General features: G+C 39.7%; 1 long non-coding RNA gene across 1 annotated transcript; it reads right to left on the bottom strand.

Moving 5' to 3' along the window:
- Positions 1 to 9,514: 9,514 nt before the first annotated feature.
- On the bottom strand, positions 9,515 to 14,386 carry LOC136790138 (uncharacterized). Its single transcript, XR_010829524.1, has 3 exons — positions 13,675 to 14,386; positions 12,129 to 12,237; positions 9,515 to 10,450 (listed from the first exon to the last, which is right to left on the bottom strand). It is a non-coding gene; the product is annotated as an uncharacterized lncRNA (long non-coding RNA).
- Positions 14,387 to 19,797: the final 5,411 nt, after the last annotated feature.

The raw sequence follows: 19,797 nt of genomic DNA on the forward strand, positions 1-19,797 counted from the left end.
GGAATTTCATTAGAGATGCAGACCTGCTGAAATTGGTTTATATTATCCATCAGGTCTACCAGTGTTACCATAATAGGATGACAAATAAGAGCATGCTTTGTTTATAGATGGCTTAACAAATAGCTTAGTGCTACTGGAAATCTTGTTGCTCAGTGCTCTGATTTATTATTATTATTATTGTTATTATTATCATTATCATTATCATTATTATTATCATTATCATTATCATTATTATATTATATTATCATCATCATCATCATCACTATCATTATCATTATTACTGTAGATGCTCTGATCCATCTTTATTCTAAAACAGTTGGAAAAGTAGGGAGAGGGTTCTTCTTCTCTGTCTGAAAATATACCAAACCTGGTATATTTTCCATTATCATAAAAGGAACAGAACTTTATGCAAATTTGATGTAAGGAAGTCATGTCAGCACTTCTGAATTGATGATGATGTATGGTTTTATTTGTTTGTTTCTTTGTTCAACCAAAAGACTCATGAAAGCCTTTTCATATCCAGGAGGAGTGGGAGTGAACAGAGTGATATGTAACTTCAGTGGTAATGCTAGAGTTAAAGAGTAGGTAGAGTTAAATGGTAGTTATCCTCTGTCAAAATCACTGTGTATTTAGTCAAAAACCAGGAGATCACTCTGGTGGCATTGTTGCTTGATAATATAACTATAGAAATACCAGTCTGAAATGTCTTTTTGCCTGAAACTCCTTGCAAAATAAGAATTGATATCTCATAAGACTTAGCATTCATTGACTGTGTTAAAATCCAATTTAAAATCCAAAGTTCCAGATGACATAGTCTCACAGAATCCATTCTAAGTTGTCTAAATTATCTTGGGTGGTGGTGGTGTATATTTTGATTTGTTTTTTTTTTTTTTTATGTTCCCATGTTAAATTGACTTGCATTATATGTACTATACAGCTCCACTTTATATTAATATGCACTATATAACTCCATACTGTATTTTTTGGGGTAGAGTTATAAATATTTAATAGGGAAGACATTTCAATGTGATGAACTTCTTTTAAACATCTGTATATTTAAAGTAGTGAAGACTACTATGACTATGTGAACTGCCTGTCTTTTAGAACACAAATTACACCTCTGACATATAGCTTGTAAATGGATGACTTCACATGCAAACTCCAGTTTAAAAACGGTAATGTTGCAAGCAGTCATCACTCTATTTCCAGTTCTACTTTCTGAATCAAAAAGCCTTCTGATAGTTATCATTGAAACTACACAGAATACTTCCCCAAATAAAAAGCTTACTTATTGTTGTTGGGAGTGGTGGTGGTGGATTTTTTTAACCAAGTTTATTTCCAGGGCCAAGTAAAATAGTAATTTTCCTAGACTGAGAGAAATAGACTGCTCTTTTGAGTCATTTAAACCAGATACTGAACTTAAATAAGCCTTGAATTTGGCAAAGTAAACAAATCTGAAAAAAAAAAATCTATTTCTCTAACATTTCTAAACATTTTGCTAAATCATTTATCGCACACCAAGCCAATGCAGATCACAATGAGTTGCACTCTGTAATGAATGGCTTTTCTATTCCTGGCATCTCCTTTATTGAGTGGTTTTGCTCAGGAGGCAAATCCGTTAAGCACTGAAGTAAAAATATTTTCTCATGATACTGTCATGGTGTCTCTATGGAGACAGTCAGCAGCAGTTTTGTCTTCTTCATACATTTTGAAAGGCTGAGGGAGAAAAGAAAATGCTGCACCTGAGTAAAATAGCCATTAGATGCTACACATAAATATGACTTTTTATGCCTTTATACCTTATTATAAAACAAAGAAACTAATGCTTTTGAATCAAATACTAAAAACTGGTTTAGCTAATAAACTGAATAGAGAGGTTAGATCTGAAAAATGTTTCTGCTATATAGTTTTAGACTTTTAACAAAATATTATAATAGAACGATAATAAAACCCAGAACTTTACTTGATCAATAGTAAATTGGCAAACATAATGATGTGTTTAATGGTACTTTATGACACTTTGTACACCAGAATCATGTTAAAGGGGAGGTGAATGAGTTTCTAATGTTAATATGTGATAATAAAATTCCCAGTATGATTTCAAGTACTTATATCCAAGGATTCTCTTTTCTTAGAGCTCTATCTATATTTATGTGTTTGCTTCTGAAAACTTTACCTTATTTTTAATATACGTTTGCGGAAATTAATTAAAACCTACAGTCTCATTGTACCTGTACCTTTTAAGGGATATTCCAGCTTCAGGTGTGGAAACCAAAAACATTTTTGCTATAGAAAACAAAGCAAATGGAAATGGTATAAGATCAGAGCTTTTTAACAAAAGTGCATCCTTGAAGTTAACCACATAACTTTAGGTGTGCAGAGGTTACCTGAACTCACTATTGAATGAGTCAAGGTAACTTCATTGACAATTGTCAAGATGTAATAATTGCCCTTTTGCCTTTATTGTTAGCTTATGAGTTCCAACAGACCTCTTAATTAACTGCTTTCTCAGCTTACAGATTCAGTATTCACAGTCAAAAATAAATTTAGATTAAAACCACCTTTGCAAGACACACGACATGCATAAGATCTGTATAGTGAGGTACCCATAGAACAGAACATGATATTACCTAAATGAGTCAACATATCTCAGGACCATTTCCTTGGCAATGAAATAAAATGAAGGCTTTGATAAGTATGTGCCATGAAACTGAGCATTCATGTGTGTTTATTTATGCACACGTACATAAGAGACACACATTGCATGTTCAGATGAAAAGACTTGCTTAAATTTGGTTCCTTTACACACTTCTATCTGTGTTTGGAAATGTTACTGTTATCGATATTATATTTGTAAAAATAAATATGTCACAGAATAGAAAAACGGGTAAACAACATACCCAGCAACATGTAGGAAAGGACAGAACTCGCCACATCTGGGATCCACTGATGTGGCCAATCTGACTGTAACTATCTGAATAGTTCAGGTTTTGTTCCCATGCTGTATTAATGTTACTTGGTATGACAGTGACTTCTGTTGATGCAGAGGTTGCTGATATATATGAACTTTAGGTTATGGAAGGAAAAAGGTCATCTTTTTTTCTTGGTCCAGAGACGTTTTCTGTGTGTTTCAAGGCTGTGTGGGTGGGTCAGCCCTGTCATACATCCAGTGAGGTAATGGGCCATTTATAGAACTGATTCAGTCTGTTCTATATGGAAACACTATCTTGACACACCCTTGATAAAAAAGAGCATCAGACTGAGGATACAGTTCCATAAACTACAGACACGTAATCTAATCGTTCTCTGCTCCTTAAGAAGCTGTTTCAGATAGTCTTTCTCTATCAATAGCCTTGCATTCTTGCTATATTCTATGCCAGCTTCTTCATTTATTAGACAGTTTCATAACTGCTTTAATATATTGTTATATAGGGGAAAAATTGGGACCATTTTCTTTTTAAATATCATTAAAGAAGCTTATAGAAGGGTCAAATTAGTGCAGAATAAGGTTCAAGGTGAGGGGGAGGAGAAAGAAGTGAGAGGAAGACTTATTCTTTTTGACATCTATGAGCTATTAGGCTGACTCAACTTTCCATAAAAGAAAAAAAAAGGAAAAAAAAAAGAGAGAGAGAAAAGAATTAAAAAAAAAAAAAAAACATGCTGTATTTGCTGTGTGACTTGGGTATAGTGTGGATTGCTTCAATCATTCCAATATAATTCCAGTATGAATGGAAATATAGCTGAATATTTGACTTTGATGTGTAATACCCAAAGGTGCTGCAGAAAAATAGCTTAGTACTTATGAGAAAGATCATAGGTGCAAATGTATTGTCCTTCAATTTTACTGTCAACTTGTGCAGGTAAGAAAGCAAAACAGATTTCAGTGCATTAATACCTGTAAATAAGAAATCATGGTGCTAAGAAGAGAAAGGTGAATCAGTGAAGAGCAGAATACTGTAAGTTTAAAAGCTAGATATCTCACGGCATGGACACGATTATGAATCTGGAAAGAGATGATACTGGACATGAAAAAAAGCAGAATAACAGCAGAAAGAAAGCAAAACAACATCCAAAAATACATAAAGAAAGAAAAAATCCCAGAATATACAGCCTCCAGTCACAGTCCTAGCTACTACAGGAGTTCCTCCCTGTCGAGAAGAAAGAACTGCATAAATAAAGAGTGAACCAAAAATGAATAAAACATATAGCAGCCCCATTTTCTCTACTGGTAAAAGGGAAGAGATGGAAAGCAACAGCAAAAATGTTTTGATGCTCACAATGCCTCAGCTTGTGGGAGTTAAATGTATAAAACTGTAAAAAGTAGCAGTGGAAGCTAATGGGAAAACTGCACAAGTGAGACCAAGATTGCCACTGCCCTTTGAATATGCAGGAAAATCTGAAGCTAGTGTAAATATCTGGGCTGGTATGAATGAGGGAGCTTCATGACACCAAGTTAGGTGTGTGTGCTGATCTGCTCGAGGGTAGGAAGGCTCTGCAGGAGGATCTGGATAGGCTGGACCGATGGGCTGAGGCCAACTGTATGAAGTTCAACAAGGCCAAGTGCCGGGTCCTGCATCTGGGGCACAACAACCCCAAGCAGTGCTACAGGCTGGGAGATGAGTGGTTGGAAAGCTGCCTGGTAGAGAAGGACCTGGGAGTACTGGTTGATAGTTGGCTGATTATGAGCCAGCAGTGTGCTCAGGTGGCCAAGAAGGCCAACAGCATCCTGGCTTGTATAAGAAGCAGCATGGCCAGCAGGGCTAGGGAAGTGATTGTGCCCCTGTACTCAGCTCTGGTGAGGCCTCACCTTGAGTACTGTGTTCAGTTTTGGGCCCCTCGCTACAAGAAGGACATGGAGGTGCTCAAGCGAGTCCAGAGAAGGGCGACCAAGCTGTTGAGGGGTCTGGAGAACAAGTCTTACGAGGAGCGGCTGAGGGAGCTGGGGTTGTTCAGCCTGGAGAAGAGGAGGCTCAGGGGAGACCTTATCACACTCTACAGATTCCTTAAAGGAGGCTGTAGCGAGGTGGGGGTTGGTCTATTCTCCCACGTGCCTGGTGACAGGACGAGGGGGAATGGGCGAAAGTCGCACGAGGGGAGGTTTAGGTTGGATATTAGGAAAAACTTCTTTACTGAAAGGGTTGTTAGGCATTGGAATAGGCTGCCCAGGGAAGTGGTTGAGTCATCATCCCTGGAGGTCTTTAAAAGACATTTAGATTTAGAGCTTAGTGGTATGGTTTAGTGTAGGACTTGTTAGTGTTAGGTCAGAGGTTGGACTATGTGATCTTGGAGTTCTCTTCCAACCTAGACAATTCTGTGATTCTATGTGCATGGGGACAATAGAAATTATTGCATAAGTCAAAGTCTCCATATGTGCATTGAAGATGCTCATTTAAGTTTGGACTAATTAAATGCTATCCAGAATGGATGACTGTTTTGTTAATATTATTCTAGAAATGTATTTACTGTGGAAATAGCTGTCAGAACAGAAAATTTAGCCTGTGTTCATGTGAGAGCTGTACTGGTCTTTCACCCTGATTTTTGTACTTCCTTTTTCAATGTTCATCTGTTATGTTTGTTTGAGGTCATCTGTTTTAAGAATGTCTTAAAGTGGCTCAAACCTGTTCTATTCAAGTGAGTAGAAAATAGATTGCTATTGAAAAATGGTATGGGGTAGGTAGGGTTGCAGTTAGAAGCAGAGACAAATTTTGAAACACTGGGTTAAATGGTCTCCATGCTTCTTAGAGGTCATAATCTGCCACATTCACACATTTTGGTTTTTGCTTGCTTTGTTAATGGTCTCATTAGATTAATTTAATCTTCACGCAGAGTAACTCACTAGCTGCTATGAATAACCATAATAAAATCTACCCCTGGGGGAATGAGTGACATAAACTGGTTCTATCCATAGAATGTTAGCATTTGGGTTAACAAAAGAAAAAAGATTTATGTCAGTGAAGTATTTGGGAATGGGAAGCATTTATTATTTTAATAAGACAAGAAGACTAATAAAACTGGACTTGCTTTTTAAGTTTACTTGTAAGCATATTCTTATCTACTTATTTGTCTAATCTTTTGACTATTTTTCTTCCTCTCTCCTTTACCCAGATCACTGTTAGGAAACATCTCAAATTCTTTTTCAAGCCCAAATGACGTGCATCTAGCACAGGTCAAACCAGGAAACTGGGCATTCATTCACAAATCACAGAACAGAAGAAAAAACTGCTGTTAACTACTATGATATCCACAGTGGTAGTGAATCCTTCTGTCATAGTTTTTCCTTGTGTTTTAAAATAAAAAGTTTGATATTCTAACCTCATAATATGTATAGATATATATACATAGACATATGAAGAGAGGATAGTAGCTAGAAAAGCTCTGAATGAAAATATTCTGTTTTCGCTTGCCTGAAAAAATGAGTGTAATTTTTTGTGTGTTCTCTTTGAACTAGTAGTAAAGAGATGCCTGACTTTAATGCGATTACTCGTCCTTTTAAAAGACAATATCCATCATGTAGTCTTTTTTATAACTTTCTGGTAGGCCCAAGAGAAGTTTTGTCCATGAACAGCTGCCACAGAAAGCAAACACATCCTGCAACTGCAGCATTTTTCTTTATTTTCTCAGATAAATGTAATATGTAAGCATTCATTTCTTTTTTTTTTTTTTTTTTTTTTTTTTCACACCATGGCTCCTGTGAGCTTCAGAATTCAAGTATGCACTCCAGAGCATGTACCAGATTGTGATGGAAATTTATCCTCTTCTGGTGTACCTTCTTCTCCATAAAGCTCAAATAAGGGCCACAGTGTCTTCCTTTTGAAATAGCAGGCAATACACCACAAATCTAAAATGCACAATAAGATTTTCCAGTTGTTTGATTGGCCATTTCATAGGCTTTGTTGTTACCAGTTAGTTGCCACACTTCACTTTCAACCAAGATAGAATCATAAATTCATTAAGGTTGGAAAAGACCTCCAAGATCATCTGGTCCAACCATCCTTCTACCACCAGTATCACCCACTAAACCATGTCCCCAAGCACCACGTCCAACCTTTCCTTAAATATACCCAGGGACGGTGACTTCACCACCTCCCTGGGCAACCTATTCCAATACCTGACTACTCTTTCTGCGAAGAAATGTCACCTAATTTCAAATCTAAACCTCCCCTGGTGCTAGTTGAGGCTATTCCCTCTTGACCTATTGCTAGTGATCTGTGAGAAGAGGCTGACTCCCAGCTCCCCCCACCTTCCTTTCAGGTAGTTGTAGAGAGCAATACGGTCTCCCCTGAGCCTCCTCTTCTCCAGACTAAACAACCCCAGTTCCCTCAGCCACTCCTCACAAGCCTTGTATTCCAGACCCTTCACCAGCCTCGTAGCCCCTCTCTGGTCACGCTCCAAGGCCTCGATGTCCTTCTTGTAGTGAGGGGCCCAAAATTGAACACAGTACTTGAAGTGCAGCCTCACCAGAACAGAGTAGAGATGACCACCTCCCTGGTCCTACTGGCTGCGCTATTCCTGATACAAGCCAGGATAACTATTCCAGTTAAAACCATAAAACCTTAATGGTTAGAATCAAATTTTTTCACAAAGTCTGAAAACAGACGACTCTTTTGGCTTTAGCTTGTATGGGCTGCAGTTCTAGGGAGAGAAAATTTGTCCATATTTCACTGTACTTTGTTGCTCTTTTAGTATGCCTGAGCAAGAGCAATTTCCAAAGTCTTGCTGTTGCTGCTCAAGTTATTTCATTTTCTGTGGTGTCTCCCAATATGTCATCTTACTGTGACTCTAAGAGATTGGTTCAGAGAAAGAACTAAACGTTTGGCTTCCAGTCCCTGAAGTTATTTTCCTCCCTCTCCCAAACCAGCTGTTCTGTTAGCAGAATTCTCCCTTGGCAGGCAGCTGTCAATGCTGTTGCTCAAGTGTTTTTTGCCAGTGTGTGCTCTTACTGAAATATTGCCAATAAACTTCATGATACTTCCTGTTTGGGTATCTGGGCCCTTTCAATGACACTGCACAGCAAATTGCCTTATGGCAGAACTTTTTTTTTTTTTTTTTTCCACAGAGACTGTAATATTCCAGACACGTAGAGTGAATGGCAGAAGCTCTGCATGACTTTCCTGTTGTTCGCTCTTTTTTATGGCATAGAGTTTGGAGGGGGTTTCTTGATTCTGGTTTTCATGCATAATTTCTGTCTGCCACTTTATCATCAAACATATGGACTTGCATATTTCTCATGTCTCTTTTAAAGAAAGAGCACTTCCTTCTTCTAAAGTCTTGAATTCAGAAAATAACACGGAAGCATTAAGAAAGTTTTCAGTAGACAGAAAATGAGAACCAAAAGGACAGATTATAAACTGTTGTAGATCTGGGGTGATTGAAGTGCTGAAGAGCTTTTGAGTATGTTCTAGCCCTGTGCTAAGCTTGCCCTTTCCGTGCAGCATAGTAACAACATATGAACAAATCTCAGTCCTTTGCTGTCCACAACCAGTCTCCACAGGGACTGAGATGTCTTTTCAGTGGGCATTCACCTGACAGAGAAGTGCCAGGGTCAAGATTTCTGATGCCAAGAAGTGTAAGCAATGTGTGTTGCATCCATGTAAAATACAATATCCCTCTGTTGCTGAGCCTGATTCTTGAGAATGGATTGCATCTGTCTGCTAAAAAATGAAAACCTTTTTGCCACCTGGTGTCCTCCATGGGCCTCTCTACATTGAGTTTGCCACCACTGGACACTTCTGAGATTCCCATCTCTGGAATTTCTGTAACGACAAATTGCAGTAGTCACAGGGACTGGAAATGCCCCCTGAAAAGCTCTCAATAATTATGCTTTGCAGCTTAGTAAAATAAAGTATTTCCAGGAAGTTTGCACTTTTGTCAGAGAAGATCTGTAACAGAATAAAACTTCTCAGTATTCTGTTTAAAATAGCCATTGTTGCTCCAAAGCCCATCCCTTTATCAGTACCCTTTCTGTTCCCAGCCAACTGGTATCTAGAAACTCCATTCCTTATTCTCACAGAAAGACATGTTTGGAGGCTCACTATCTTGCACAGGAGGAGATGAAATGCTCTGAACTCTTTATAGATTTAATGCAAGTGAGTCTGCATCTCATCTTAAAATGATGTAAGTAAGCTGTAAGCATCCAAAATAAAGATATAAGACATTGATATTTTCTAAATAAAGGTATTCTCACTCTATAGACTGCATTCTTTTTCTACTTCTTGGATGTCAATATAGTAGATGTTTCATTATTATGAACTTCTGTATGTGGATACTATGACTAACCTTCAAAAAAAAAACGCCTGCAGATACCTGCAATGTGTTCCATTGTTCATGACTGAGTCCAAAACCACTACATGTATTGTTTTTTTTTTTTTTTTTTTTTTTTTTGGGGGGGGGGAATGATTTGTTTGTTTCTATTATAACAGAAAGTTATAGGAAGATGAGAATATTGATTCACCAATTCAAGTTTTCCTGTGCAGACTTAAACATGTTTTGTTTACAGCTCCTGCTAGAGTTACCCAAAGGTTAATGAAATTTTGGTGAACATGATTCTAAAATATTTTTTACCTGTTGTTATAACAATTTCATAGAGAAAACAAATATATTATCAATAAAGTAATTCCTGGTGCATTTGTCATCTGGATAATTGCTAAATCCTCCCTTTCTCTTAATAATCATGACATTAGATTCAAGGATATTCATACCTTAGACTGAGCATCGGGATATTTACTGTGCTTAGTTTTAGCAAATCAAATTCCTTCTTTTGAGAATACTGTACCATATATTCTGTAGCAACCTCACAATCATTTTGAAACAGAAGGGTAGCAAATTTAAAGGACCTTCACAGATAAATTTATAATCTCTCATCTAGTTTACCTAAAGCTCCCACTCTAATGTTTTCTGCACAAATGCAGCTTTTTCAGATACTCGAGAAAAAACTATTTGGCAACTTTCTCATTGAATAGTTCTCAAGCATGAACTTCTCCAGAGAAGAGCGTCACCTGTTATCTCCTGAAAGTTACTTTATTCCTGAACATACAGCACAATAAAAATCACTTCTGTCAGCCCCAAAGGATGCCAAAGCAGACATTATGGAGTCAGTGTCAGTGCCATTTCCTCAAGTATTTTCTACCATGTAGCTTATCACAGACCTTTCTTTTTCATTTTTTGTTTTGTTGTTTTGTTGTTTTGTTGTTTGTTTTTTGTTTGTTTTTGTTTTTGTTTTCTGAGTCCTGTTGAACCACATATACATGAGAACACAGGTTAACAGGAGGGCTCACAAATTACTGAGCAGTGTGACATGAAGAGTTTTGTGTGTTTCATGTATTTGTTAAAAGAGTTTTTTCTGTATCTTTAATTTCTCAAGTTTTATAATGTCCGACATCATACCGTAGACACAGTCTCTGGCAGCAACAATTTTGGGATCTTCAGTGTTAGAACTTCAGGCTGAGCATTCCTGTGCAAAGAAGATATATGGACTTGGTAAGGTCCTGATTCCAAAATCTATATCAGAAATCTAAATTCTTTCTCTTGGTAGCAGTTGTTTTAGATCAGAGATCTGTAACAGGGGAACAGAAACTTAGGCACTGTTCCAACTATAATTCAGTATCAGGCTGTAGCATTTTTTTTCCTCTCCTCTGTGCCTCTGTCAAAGGAGTAGAGTAAATCTTTTATGATGGAATAACTATGAAGTGTTGTAAGATACACGTATGATAGACATTACAGCAATGCAAATGTGCATGTTTGTTTTGAAAAGGAGACATTGGGGACAAAGGCAAAAGTTTAAACTGTTCTTATTACCATTTTAAAAATAAGACAGTAATTGCAGGTATTTCCGCTACATTGTTTTCTTTTTCTGAAAGAAAAAGTATTGCTTTTGACCAGCAGCAGGGCAGAGCACCATTGTGCTGTCACAAGAAGGGTCAAGAAACAAACAAACAAACAAAAAAGCAAGATTAAAAACACACTTCTAAGTGCTGACTAAATAAAGATGTTTTGAAGGGATTTTGAAGGGATTTTGAAGCTTAAGATCAACATTTAGTCACAAATGTGAACATCAGAAATCTCATCTGGATTACTTCATCTCCTCTGGATTCACAATTTTACAAAGAAATTGTAAAGCTTCTTCACTGAAGAATGTTGGAAAAGTTGGCTTTCTTTTTCCTAGCAACGAGCTAGCATTGGTCATTAAATAATGTCCTGGCAAGTAGTTGTCATATCAAGCCATAATATATGTAAGAGGTGAAGAAGGGACTTAATAAGGGAAATTTAGTAACCAAAGACATCAATTTCCGATGACTTAAATTTATTTCCTGTCAGCTCATCTCTGTTTTCATCCTGGATTAACTCTAACAAAGCTGTAACTGTTAAGAAATAAAAACAAAATTGCATAAATTATGTGTCTAGTGAAATTTGTAGACTATAGTTCAGCCATGTAATGACAGTTAATGTCTGAAATATGTATTCAGTTGTATAGCTATCTGTTTCTACGCTTTAAGATGGGCTAAGTAAATTTATGAAAAAAAGTTGTTTTTTTTTTCTGGTAAAACCACCTAAGTGTACACAAAATATTTACAGAAATCAAAGTTTGGGATTAACATTAAAATGCAAGTAACCACAATGATTGTAAGAAGAACTTATAAGGAAATAAGTGATTTTCCTTACACTGACACAAACAGTAACCATGTAAAATGGACAAGGCTGCTTGTGTAGATGACTGGGACAACAAAACTGAAGTTATTAATTCAGACAATGAATTTAGTTTGATTCATGATAGTAAGGTTCTTTGTAATTGAGGTCACACAAGTAGAAGTCATTTTTAGAAACTGCGATGCACTATGCAGAAGGTCATGTAATTCATTACCATTTCTTTAAGTTACTGTAAACTAACCATGTCAGTTACTGTGGTCTTGTTCTGAGGTTGATCAAATATTAAAGCTTATGCTGACATGACATAAATGCAGATTTTTTTTTACCATTTATGAAAAATCCATGGTAAGAAGTCTAAATTATGAAACACACTTTTAAAATTAAATTCAAGCTCTAGTACTGTATATGTTAAAAATTGTTTTAAAATTTAAATTCTGTTGTAAACCCTGAAATTTAATGTGTTTGAAGATGAAATTAAGAATAACTTGTCTTCAGTCGAACACCTTCTTCCGTAAGAGGCATCCTGAAGTTGTGCATTTTTGTTTTGCAGTTGTCCAATCTCAAGATGTTCATTCCACAGGCTTAGTTTTAATCCTAAGAAATAGTAACATAAATTTAACCTGAATGAAATACTTCAGTTTTAACTCAGTTTTGTAAGAGATTGTTCACAGTACATGATTTCAAGGATATATTACTGGCAATTACATGAAAATAATTATATGAGCAACAACAAAGTCAAAAATATAGCTGTCCTGTAAAGTTATTGAACTGACCACAGATACTGATGTGAAAAATGTAGTCATATTTTTTCACTGTGATACTCAAGAGAAATGCATACTATACAGAGTAAAATCATGTAAATTTTATTATAACTTGGATAAGTTGAAATAGATATATGAAGTTCTGAACAATAAATGTCTCTCTCTTCTAATTAGTTCCTAAATTTTATGTAGATTCAAGAGGTTTTGATTAGTATGTCAATGCTTCTCGAAAACTTTACTATGAGGGCATTGCTCATAGTAGGTTTTTTGTTTGTGTTCTTTTAAATATATAAACAAAATAAAAAAATAAAAAATAAAATAAAAATAAAAAAATTGCGTGGCTCCAAACCCTGTGACAATAACATCATTTTAGAACAAATCACATTTTGTCAAGCTCATCTCTGAGCCACTTCTACGTTACAATTTATTATTATTATTATTATTATTATTGTTGTTGTTATTATTATTGTTATTATTATTATTTGTATATCAGAAATTTTAGTCACTGTGGTGGTTTTAGCCAGCTGGGCAGCTGAACTCCACCACAACCACTCTCTCACTCCCCCTCCTCAAAGGGAAGGGGGAAAAGATATGATCGAAAAGGTTCAAAGGTTGAGATAAGGACAGGGTGATCACTCAACAATTATCGTCATGGGCAAAACAGACTCAGTATAGGGAGATTAATATACTTTATTAGCTATTACTAACAAGCTAGAGCAGTGAGAAACTAAAAGCAAACTAAAAGCACGGGGACAAGGAATGGGGGTTCTGATCTGTCCGTACACTTCACTGTAGCCGCTCCTTAAGGGTCACTCTGCCCCTGCTCCACCTGGGGTCCCACCCACAGAATACCATCCTTCCTGAACTGATCCTGTGTGGGCTTCCCACAGGCGGCAGCTCTTCAAGAACTGCTCCCACATGGCTCCATGCCACGAGGTCCATCCCCCAGGAGCAAACTGCTCCAGCACGGGTCCCCCACGGGCAGCAGCTCCCCCCAGGCCCCCTGCTCCTGCGTGGGCTCCTCTCCACGGGCTGCAGCTCCGGCCCGGGGCCTGCTCCTGCGGGGGCTCTCCATGGGCCGCAGGCTCCTCCAGGCCACATCCACCTGCTCCACCGGGGGCTCCTCCACGGGCTGCAGCGTGGAGATCTGCTCCGTGTGGGACCCATGGGCTGCAGGGGGACAGCCTGCTCCACCAGGGGCCTCTCCATAGCCCGCAGGGGAACTGCTGCTGCCTGCCTGGAGCACCTCCTGCCCTCCTTCTGCACTCACCTTGGGGGCTACAGGGCTGCTGCTCACTCCTCTCTCTCCCAGACGTTGTGACACAGCAGGTTTTTTCCCCACCTCTTAAATCTGCTCTCCCAGAGGCCCAACCAGCGTCACTCGCTGGCTCAGCTCTGGCCAGCAGCAGGTCCCTTTTGGAGCCGGCAGCAGCTGGCTCTGATCTGACGTGGGGCAGCTGCTGGGCTCTGCTCACAGAGGCCACCCCTGCAGCCCCCCTGCTACCAAGCCCTTGCCATGTAAACCTAATATGGCTGCTGGCCAAAGACTTTGCCTCTGAACACCCTGCAGATCCTTGCAATTAACATGAAATCAATACTTTGGGTCACAACATAACTGTCCTTTTAATGGGTGATGCTTCAACGCAATAAAGAACACTATAGCGAATGATACCCTTAGCAACCATTATCTTGCAGGGGTTTACAAATAAGAATGGCATTTAATTAATTTCTCAGTACAGTTTTGCAAAGGTGCCTAGGCATAACAGGTGAGCCCTGTAGAGCCTGGAGGAGGCTGAGAGGGGATCTTCTCAGTATATATAGATATGTTAGGAGAGGGTGTCAAGAGCATGGGGTCCAGACTCTTTTCAGTGGAGCCCAGATGCAGGATGAGAAGCAGCGGGCATGAAGCGAAACAAGGGAAGTTCCCTCTGAATATGAGGAAAAGCTTTACTGTGAGGGGGACAGAGCACTGGAATAAGTTGCCCAGAAAGGTTGTGGAGTCTCCTTCCCTGGAGATACTCAAAACCTGCCTGGACGTGGTCCTGGGCTAGGTGCAGTAAGTGACCCTGCTTGAGCAGGGAGGGGTGCGCTAGGTGTCTTAGGCAGGCAGGAGCTTCCCCCTGGAAATGTGCCTGAAGGCTCCCATTCAGGAGCTACTTGTGATTCTTCCAACCAGAAAAAAAGACTTCTTCCTCTGAACAAGGAAGCAGAGAAGCCACAAAAACGCTGAGAAGGAAGAAACGTTAACACTAGAGAAGAGAGCAAGGGTGAACCTCAGACTGACCCCCACCACCCCTCCACCTCCAGGCCCCCAGGACCTCGGCAGCCCTCCCACAGACTCCCCGTGTTGTGGCGGCACAGCAGCGCAGAGACCAGGCTCTCTCCTGCCCCATCGCTTGGGGCACAAGCGATGGCACCTCTTCATGCTCTGGGGGCAGGGGTAGGTGTAGGAGATGGCCCCTGAGAAGGGCTCCCACAGCACTTGATCGTCAGCAGAGCTTTTATTGACTGCTGGGAGACCTGGCGCCACCTGGCCATGCCTCCCTTGCCCATCTGCAGGATGTCTGAATGCTTTGCCCCCTCTCAGCTGCTGTCAGCATGGGGGGCTGCACCACTTGCAGGCAGCCTGGTCGGTGGCAGGGGGGCAGTGGAGGCCCTGCCCCTCCGGAAACACTGCTGCCACCATCTTGTGGCACAGGGAGCCCAGGCACAGGATGAGGAGGGGGCTGGAGGCCAGGGCACAGGAGGGGAGCTGGAGGGCAGGCCCTGTGCCCGAGGGGCAGCCTGTCTCTCTGGCAGTCAAAATGGACAGGGAGAGCCAACCCTAGGAAAGGGGCCCTCTGCTCCCTGACCCTCCTCCTCCTTCCTCGTGAGGGCGTCTTTCAGGCCACAGACACCTCTCCCAACACAGCCACGTTTGGACATGTGTCGGCCACCATCACAGAGGCTTCCTGATGTCACAGTGGCATCTGCCCCCCGTATTGTTCCGGGCCCTATAAAATGCCCCTGCGCAGGGCCCACCACTCGCTGAGCTTCCAGGCCCTCTGACGACAGCCATCACGGATGGGAGGAAGAGGACCTGGAGCAGAGGCTGCCCACCCTTGCGTGGGTCAGGAGAGGATTCATTCCTCAAAGCAAAGAGAAGGAGGCCAGTGCCTGTGATGAAGAAGAGGAGGAGGACCGGCGCCCGTCGCAAAGGAGCAGTGCCCTGCACTGCAGCTAATGCTGTGGAGTCCATGGAGGTGGATCCACCTCTCAATGAAGATCCAATGGAGGTGGATCCACCTCCAGATGAGCCAATGGAGGTCGACGTGCCAGGGCTCCCTGCCGTCAAGACCCATCGGTGGCATCGCAGGAGCACCTGACCTGCTCTATATGTACGGCCCAGCCTCTGTGCCTCAAAATAGCATGGCCATCCTGCTGGCTCGCCTGCAGGTTGGCCTTTTTCCTGTCCCCCATCCTCCATCCGCCACCCCCACCTCGTCCAGAGGTGTCATCTCTTCTGCACGGAGTCCCGAGGAGTGGGCAAGAGGGGACTTGGCTTCCTCTGGGATGCTGCACCAGGGCGGCAGAAGGAACCCCTCAGAGAGCCACGGTGGGCCTTGGGCCCTGGAGCCCGGCGATGTCTCCATCTGCGGACAAGAAGGCTGCCCCATGGCTGCTTGAAGGGGAAGCCGCACCTTCCATGGCAATGCACAAAGAAGAGCAGCAGATCAGTCAAAGCTGTTAGGGAGACAGCTGCTCCTCTGAAGAAGCAGAAGACTTCATGTCTGCTGGGAAGAAGTGCTGGACTGCAGCATTACTGTTCATTCAGAGAATAATGAATAAAAGCTTCATTAGGAGCTCTTCCAAGACCAAGGAACAAATAGCAATAAAAATGTAGTAATTAAAAAAAAAAAAAAAGCTTTCCTCTCTTCTTTGGGGACAATTTAGTAACTGCATCTGGACTCTGATGATATCCATCATGGATGAAAGGAAGAGGACCTGGAGCTGGAGTTTTTAGAAGCATTGGACTGTGGTCTTAGTCATATGCTCTGAATTTTTATATAGACCTGTGTAGTGCCAGGAGTTGGACTCCATGATCCTTATGAGTCCCTTCCAGCTCAGGATATTCTATGATTCTCTGATTCTCTGATTCTATGTGACATTCCTGTAATGGAAACAAATTAACATTATTGCCCTTTGCTTTATATTTGAACAGAAAATTTTCAGTACTTTCTATCCTCTCCTTCTGTTTTCAGACTCTTAACATAAAAAGGTCAAGCTTCAGTGAAGAATTGATATTGCTAGAAGAGACTCCTTTAGAAAAGCAGACCTGTTTTTGTGGTCCACAATATCTTATTGAAAAGCAAATGTCTGAGCAATTTTATACAACCAAAAGCAAGCAAGCAACCAACCAAAAAAAAAAAAAAAACAACAAAAGAGGAGTCAACAACTGGTCCATGAAAACTATAGAACAGTAAACTAAGCACCTGAGTAGATAGTTATGTTGGATGTACTACATCTCATTGCTTTAATTTGGGGTGTTCATATTTCTCCAGGGAAAGAAAAAATATTACATATATATATATATATATTTAGTAGCATGGATTAATAAAGAGTAATCACTTCCAAAAGGGCTTGGTTGAAAATCCCCAAGATTACTAGCTAAGAATCAAGAACATTTGTCTTGTCCATTTTGCTCTTTAATCAAAAATTTCAACTTCTTGAAAATTACTCTGAAAGACTGCTTCATGACTATTTGCAGTTAAGACATTTATTATGAAAAAACTTCATTTACACATTCACTACTTAACACAACTTATTAACATATTAACTTTAGATACTTAAACATGAATAAATTGTCTACTTTTCAATGTTACTGTGATATTTCAGGGGTAAATTGGGAACCACTTACCTGCTGCTCTCCTGTTTTCATTACGCACTATTGTAATAAAGAATTGTTTGGTTTTGAGTAGTATCTAAAGCTTTTCAAGGTCATGTGTCTTTTATCATGTGGTATTTGAGACTTGCATAAATCCTGCATGGTAACAAATTTAAAAGATTTAATTAAGTACTTCTATTGCATGTTCTTAATGAAAATTCTAGCAGTTCCTTTTTAAATTTTGAAAGGTATTTTCTATGCACATTCTGGAGTTGCATTTGTAGTTTAAATACTGTGTTGTTGCCATGAGAACCACAATATTAATGTCCAGCCAGTGCATCAAGATGGCTGAGTACTGACTACCTTTCACTTTGTAAAACACTGTCTCCAAGAGTTTATAGAAGACTAACCTAATCTGCTAAAATTTAACACTGAAATTTTACAATTTGCTGTATATTGTACAACACATTGCACTAAGCCTCAATACTGAGATGCTATGTTCTTTTTTCCCAGTAAATTAACATGGACTGAAAATGCTGAGAATCAGCCACTATGAGTTAAAACCTTTCAGAGGGAAAGGCAAAGTGTCTGCATGTAAACCACCTGCCTACTACTAAAGAGAATTTTAAGGGGTTCCTATACCTCCTGGCACAGCCCTAGCCTACTTTAACACTTTCCAATTTGCAGGAGCTGAGACTGCTTCTGCAGCCTTTGCTTGCTTTGTAATCCAACGCTGAGGCTGTGCATTGTTCACTGAGTGAGATTACTCACATTGAAATATACTGATAGTTATGATCTCTCCCATATACTCTAGACAGGTAACCTTTAGACACAGTTTGTTGCTTGACAGTGGTCCCTGTACTTGATGGAATTCCTTTGTCTGCACAGTGTCACCTACAGTTTCGAGATATTGACAAGCCACACTGGTTAGAGGACACATGGAAGATACTGAACATCACCAAGGTCTGCTACTTTTAAAAACAAAAAGAATCAAAGTGTTTTTTTCTCCAGAAATCTCAAACAGCAATTTGCTCCACAGTACATCTAATAGCTCACTTTCTCCATTCAATGAAAAATAATGCTCTTTTATTGTTTTGTTTTAAGTGGAGCATATATAATAACCGTGCCTGGAGATTCTTCCCAGGACTGAGAATTAAACCTTTCTTCCAGTTCCTCTGATTAGGCACCTCTGTTTCATATGAATAGTCAACTTTACTTTTAGCATGTTCAGTTAAACAGTCTTCATTCTACTTCCTCACTGCAGGAGAGGAAGACGAAGCTACAAGTCAACAGCCAAAGTTAGTTCCTTCTTCAGTAAAAATCATCAATCATTCTTTCCCTATTATTATTGAAAAAGGGAGTCACATTAATAACATTTTCATATATTTGATATCTACAATTTATTTCCAGGAATAAACAGCATTAGAAAAAAAAAAATAATCCTTCACAAGACCTGATATAATGATACATTTCTTACATTTTTTTTTTAATAAAAACTAATACTTTCCAGTTTTGAGTTCCAAAGTTTGCCAAGTTTGCCTCATATTATCCTTTAACTGATTAATTCATCACCTGACATATGCCGCATGTAGTTAAAGAAGATAAAACATCTGTTCAAAGGTGAGCAGAATAGCATTTTGATTAGAAATTCTAATCAAAACATTCATAGTAAGTGCTGAGGGGAAAAGGCCCATACCTCACCTCAAACATCAGACTGTGCTTTGACAGAAGCAAATAAAGTGCTTACTCAGAAAGTGTTCAGGCACAGTATCTGTAAAGGATCTCTGAAGAGTTTGTTTCTATCAGCTGCAAAGCAGGTGCTTCTGAGTTCTGCTCCCAGAACAGACTATGATGGGAATGGACTCATGCACAACTGTTTCTTCCTCATGGTTGTCCATTGCCTAAAGAATGCTTCATCAGCAATTGGTATGCCCGTAAGTTTTGTGGGCAATATTGCTACAGTGTATGATTTTGTTAATTACCTAATACTTTAAACTGACTGTTCATTACTCTAGTACCATCTCAAAATTGTCCTCTTTCTTCCATTCTTCAACATTTTGACATTTGTAATGTTTAGACAATTAGATTTTTTCCCTTGCACAAGCAAGAGGAGCGGTTATATATGAAAGGACTACTATGAAAAATATGTTTTGCTAGTAAGTGTGAACTTTTCTTTTCAGGTATTCCACATCTATACAATAAGAATGAAAGGAACATTACTTTGACTCTTCCCAGACAACATGCAAGAGTTTGGGAGCAGAAAATTCATACTAGGCAGGATTACAACAGATGGTACAAAGATCATGGTGTAGATCATCTACCCATGGTTGGTCTATGTCCATTATGTCAGCAAGGCCAAGCAGGCCTAGTGCGAAGACTTCACACAGTTCCAGCCACACAGGATTTTGAAAATGGGCACACCAGTAAACTCACGGAAAACACATAGTCACTCTTCTCTCCTCTTTGTAGCCATGGGCCTCTGCAGAATTCCTGTAGCAACTGAAGGAACTTCCAGTCCCTCACACTAAA

The sequence above is a fragment of the Anser cygnoides genome, chromosome 2 (genome assembly GCF_040182565.1).
Source record: "Anser cygnoides isolate HZ-2024a breed goose chromosome 2, Taihu_goose_T2T_genome, whole genome shotgun sequence".
Lineage (NCBI taxonomy): Eukaryota > Metazoa > Chordata > Aves > Anseriformes > Anatidae > Anser > Anser cygnoides.